Source organism: Nannobrachium achirus, assembly GCF_963921795.1.
Source record: "Nannobrachium achirus genome assembly, chromosome: 17".
Taxonomy (NCBI): domain Eukaryota; kingdom Metazoa; phylum Chordata; class Actinopteri; order Myctophiformes; family Myctophidae; genus Nannobrachium; species Nannobrachium achirus.
The window spans coordinates 43,419,876-43,426,281 of NC_137824.1; positions in this window are offsets into that span (position 1 = coordinate 43,419,876).

Sequence of the window (6,406 nt, forward strand, 5' to 3'; positions counted from 1 at the left end):
ACACACACACACACACACACACACACACACACACACACACACACACACACACACACACACACACACGCACGTCAGATTAGCAGCATCTACCCTGTTTAAGTGGGCTCACATTAATATTATTATTATTGAAATAAACACAGCAGTTATTCACAACTACAGGACTCATGATAGATGTTTGCATGGCTGTGTGTGAGTGAGTGAGAGTGAGTGAGTGAGTGAGTGAGTGAGTGCGTGTGTGTGTGTGTGGGTGGGTGGGTGGGTGGGGGATTTAATTTGTCATTGGAATGAACATGTTTCTATTTCCATATGAAGTGATTTGTCAGAGCAGTGTGTCTAGGTGATGAATAAACATTACAAACACCTTGCCTCTCATTTGTCACATTTATCCTCATTAACATTCAGTTCAGTCTGTTCAGTCTTCCTCTCATTCTGTCTCCTCTTGGTGTGACGCACGCACGCTCACATGCACGCACGCTCGCACGCACGCACGCACACACGCACGCACACACACACACTCACACATTATACTACATTTATGCATTAATAAATACAATGTTTGTCTTTTTTGTTGAGTGAGCCATTCTGTGGGTCCGTCAGCTGAGGACAAAAGTGTCTAGTTTTCAGGATACTCATAAGAAACAGCTCCCACCTGTTAAACTACTGTCAAACTACCTCTCCAGAGTAAGTGCTATTCAGAGGTATTTTCAAATGGCCCAAATGTAGGGCTGAGGGCTGAAGTAGGCCTAATGTATGCCTTTATAATAATCAAAATCTGCAAAGTAACTAACCGTTTACTACTGTCAAACTACCTCTCCAGAGTAAGTGCTATTCAGAGGTACTCCACCAGAGGGAGCTCATCTGACCTCAGTTTGTTAGCCCAACAAAACACCAGAGGTGGTCGACCTCAGTACTTGACTAAAGCCGGCATCATAGTCGCCTGGGCGGTGGAAGGCTTTACACCGCGGTGTAGTCTTTTCGAGTCTTTTTGAGTCATGAAACTACAACGTTACATCATTCCTCACGGTGGAGAGCTTTCCACCGTGAGTACCGACACATCTCTCTGTTTTTACTATCAGACAGACAGGCTCTACACCCCGTTCACTGATTGGTCGACCTGAACCGGTCTAGACGGGGTAAAGGACTTCACCGTGGGCCCGCTGGGCCGTGACTATGATGGCCTGCACTTATTTTCTGACTTGAGGTGGAAAGCTTTCCACCTCAAATTTGCGGTGGATAGCTCTCCACCGTACACTCTGATACGGGCTTAAGAGTACATAAACTCCTGGCCAAAATGTACTCCACTACAAGTCAAAGTAGCTCAGTCAAAATGTTACCCAAGTAAGAGTAAACAAAATTGCGATCACTTTTAAATATACTGTATTCAAAAGTATGTGCTTTCAAAAACGACATACAAGTAAAACTAGAATAATACTAGACTACTCAGTGTTGGTGAGTAGTCTAGCTGCTGGGTTTTGTATGAGTTGGAGGCAAGAGATGGCCTTTTTGGTGAGTCCGGAATACAGGGAGTAAATGTCTTAATTATATTGATGAATTGCTGTAACGTTTTCACAATTAATGTATAGGACCTTCTAACTGCCTGCATCGATGTGCTTGCTTGTAGAAACACCTAAAAACATAAATGACCGAGGAACCAGAATAATTGTACTCTACACCCAAACAAGATGTAACAATACAGAAACCCTGAACTAGTATGATCTCTTGATAAACATAATGTATATTTATTTGCATACTAAGAAGTGTAAAACAAAGGTACTCAAGTACGAGTAATAAGTATCATAAAGATGTAATGATCCTCATCTGTACAGTACAGTACCACAGCAAAACACGCTGTGAGAGAGAGTGATTTGTTGGAGTAATTTGGTAAAAACAAAGCAACAGTGTCCTGTGAGGTCAACCCAAAAACAAGGTGTGTTTTTACGTGGATGACCTGATCCACACACAAAGAGAAGGCAGCTTGAGAGCATCATGGAGGATGGATTTCTCCATCAGGGCCGTAACTTTGCATGCTTTCTGGCCCTCTCAAATAAGGTTGTTTGCAGCTGCAAGGTTAACGAGGTGGGAGGGCACTTGATATCTCTGCATCAGGTGAAACTAAAACTGACTGATATGATGGGAGCCAGCTCATTTAAGTTATAATTATAAATAATTATTATTATAGTGACATTATAATTATTTATTTACATGTTTGCCTTGATGTTGACCTTTTTTTTCTTATTTCTTTTGTTGCAAAAGGGCACTTTGAGGCACGTGCCTGTTCTCCATGCAGGAGGAAGTGCTGTGAAAGTGTTTAGAGTCCAGTGTTAATGGATGGAAGTGAACCACTGATGATATGACATATGACACACACTCACTGCTGAGCCCTTATCACCCTAGGAGACCTGTGTGTGTGTGTGTGTGTGTGTGTGTGTGTGTGTGTGTGTGTGTGTGTGTGTGTGTGTGTGTGTGTGTGTGTGTGTGTGTGAGATCATTAGTGTCACCATTTAGAATTCATTAGGAGGAGAAGTGTGGGAGTCTCCTATGCCACCTTGCCTTGAATAATTACTTGCGGGTGCAGAGGTGTGTGTGGCAGCCATGAACTCTCTCTCTCTCTCTCTCTCTCTCTCTCTCTCTCTCTCTCTCTCTCTCTCTCTCTCTCTCTCTCTCTCCCTCTCTATCTCTCTCTCTGTCTCACACGACACGCATGCACTTGCACACACACTTGCACACACGCTTGCATGCACGCACACACGCTCTCTCTCTCTCTCTCTCACACACTCACGCAGGCAGGCACGCACGCAGGCACGCACGCACGCACACACACACACACACACACACACACACACACACACACACACACACACACACACACACACACACACACACACTAAATAACACACACTAAATAATGATGGAGTGAAACAGAGAGAGAGAGAGAGAGAGAGAGAGAGAGAGAGAGAGAGAGAGAGAGAGAGAGAGAGAGAGAGAGATAGATGTCAGCCAGGGACAGAAAGAGAAGAAAGGGTGAATTGACAGAGAGAACAGACAGGGAGTCTGTGAAGAGTGAAGAGAATCTAAACCCCTGTTCAGGGTTCAATTCCTTTTTCTCCTCTCCCTGTAAATGTACTGCTGTGTTCTTTTAATTGGTGGTCGTTTGAAGTGTGTTTTGTACCATTGCTAAGAGGATGACACTCAGCTACTGACCCTAGTAAGCTCTCCGCCTTGCAAGAATGTTGAACAATTGTTCCTAACAAATTAAACCTGACAACACTGAAGTTCTCCTTATAAGACCTGAGGGCAACATTACTGCAGTGTGTTGGTTCTAGCTCAGGGGCTTTCAACCTGTTTTGACTCAGGGCACAACTGTAAATAACCTTTTAATCCACGGCACCCCCGAGTAGGGATGGAGCTCGTTAATCTTTATTGATAATGAGCACCTTATCGATCATGCTTATCGAGCCGGGCTTTTATCGAGCCCACTATTGAGCTTTTTCTGTTATTTTGTGAAAAGACATGATGAGACACTATAAATTCTGAAGCTTAAAAAAATTATATATATAGAATATATATATATATATATATATATATATAGTTTTACAGTACTATTCGTGAATTAATAATAATAGCCTACTGTGAAACTATACTATAAATTGTATAGGTATAATATAAACTATAGGCTAACATTTCCATGGAAAATATTTGAAGAAACTAAATGTGTACTGTCTCTTTAAAAGTGTAATTTATAACGCATAGTACGACGGTGTCATGCAACAAATAAAATACCCAATCAACAAGCTCACACCGCTTCTGCTCGCACCGCGTTGTGATCTTGTAGATCCGCTATTTTCGGTAGACTGAGAAGTCGCCGCGCTGGCAACGCTACGGATTCATTCGCACGGAGCGATACATTATAACTCTATGGCAGTGATTTTGAGTATCCCAAGCGGATTATTATCGATGGAATCATTCATATTTTCAAGCACCACATACTTTGGGTGGAAGAGAACGGTTGTCGCGCTGCTGCTACAGCCGACGTCACGTAGGAGTTGTTTCAACTCGTCGCAGACATGCAAAGTTATTGATTGCACTTGGGTCTTATGTGATGCACTGTGGACAAGTGCCTGGCTCCGTCTGCATTGTCGAAGTGTTCCCTCCCGAGCATGATGTAACAACTGTGCTGCATATAGCCCATTGTATTTAGCTCTCCCCTTGTCTTTTCAAAACGGTAACCAAACTTTTTAGTGTTTCACGCCTTCCACCGTTGTTCCGCGGCACGCATGCACTTCCAAAGCACATAACTATCAATGACAATGACGCAATGTACCTCCCGGCCCGGCCGCTATATAGCGGCCCATGACGTGACGCTTACCCGATAACAGGCTCGACAAACCAAAAGCTTATTGATACTCGGGTCTCGATAAATTCAGAACCGGGTTTGTAATGGACCCGGTTTTTGGGCTCCATCCCTACCCCCGAGTTATATTTTAGAAATTTATATCAGATTACGTCAGATTACTTCCACCTGTATGTCACGGAGAAGTATCCGTTTCCATCAGAATTACTTGAAAAGTAACAACACTTTTAAAGCGACTGGAACAAAGGTGGAGTCATCTCAAGGAACTCTAACAAGGATCAGAACTGACTGAAAATAGCGTTATACTTGATGTTTAACCACTTGAACTCAAGCATCCCTATTCTGTGGGGAAGGTTCACCAAAAATAGGAGATCTACGTGCTCACAACACGTCACAACGTGACCCCAGACATTTTTTAACATAGAAGATGGAATTCCCTGTATTCTGGTGAATTTTTTGGAGTTTGATACCAAATCCAGGATAAATCCAGGAGAAATGTCAATCATCAAACATCATGTCGCACATGCACAGTTCAACTCGAACACGTGATACCATGCAAAGCCACAGAAATCCCCAGAGAAATTCAGGATAAATGACAATTCAGGAGCACTACAAGAGATGAGGTCAAAATTCAGGAGACTCCTGCCGGATTCAGGAGGGTTGGCAACCCTGCTCTCTCTCTCTCTCTCTCTCTCTCTCTCTCTCTCTCTCTCTCTCTCTTTTATCTTATATGGGGGCAGCTTCTGGAAGGCATAGCTTCAGTTAAAAGAGAGAGAGAGAGTGATGGATGAGAGAGACACTGTTATCAATTGACACACACACTCACGTTCTCATTTGTTATGTCTATAGATTATCAGCATATGGCTTTAAAGGGAGGAGACAGCTATGTTAATCTATAAATGATCATACTATGGGGAGGTGACAGCCGTGGAGTTTCTCTACTGTATTTATCACTGATGTTATCACTGCTGCTTCGGCTTATCTCTGTTCATGTGTCGTCACGCTGCACCCTCACCATAAATACACAACCCAAGAACAAAGCTGTGTCAAGATAACACTCCACTCCATCTTCTCCTCTATAGTCACCAACAGGGATGTCACATGAAACAAACAAGAATTAATACCAGGACCCGGAGCTCTATTACTGTGAATGTGATCCATCTTAAGGGGTTTCAGAGTCATTGTGTAGAGCAGCAACAAGGACACAATGTCCTGCTGGTGTTGGACATGAACCAGTGACAGGTGGGGGACAGATTGATGACTGCAGGACAGATTGCTATTTGGCAGCAATTGGACTAACAGCTGAGCTACTTTAGTCCAAGACTAAAGGCTGTTTCGTTCTCATGAGACAAGTGTGTCCACAGTTTCGCCTGATCAAAATTATGAAAATATGTTTAGTTGGAAAATGGGTCTGTGTTTCAACAATAGTGACAAACCCCAAATGCTCTTAAACCTTTTATTTGGAGTTGAGTAGTGGAGGTAACCGTTCCAACAGAGAATCACACACTTCTCTGTCCTGGGGTGTTCCAAAGCCAGCATGGAGATACAGTTTACAGTTTAGGCATTTAGCAGACACACTCTTAATCAAGAGCGACTCAATAAGACATTAAGCAAGTACAATACAAGGTAATACATCAAATGCATAGAAATAGTAATCTAGGATCATATAGGTAAGAGATAGAATTCTCCATCTGGTCCTTGGTCTGCTCTGTGAACACAAGGAGGACCAAATCCATGCCATCCATCCATCCATCCATCTTCAACTGCTTATCCGGAGTCGGGTCACGGGGGCAGCTGTGTCAGCAGAGAGCTCTCCTCTCCTGAGCAAGATTAGCCTCTTCCTCCTGGGGGATCCCAAGGCGTTCCCAGGCCAGTGGGGAGATGTCATTCCCCCCGCTATCTTTGGAGCAATGCTGTTATTATCTCCACTGTTTGTTTTGGGTTTGATGCACAGCACTATTAACACATCGACCCACGGAAACGATCGGCTGGTACTGTTCTCTCATAGGTTGAAACTGATGCTCCTCGCAGTGACTTATCGGCGAAAGAGCCAAA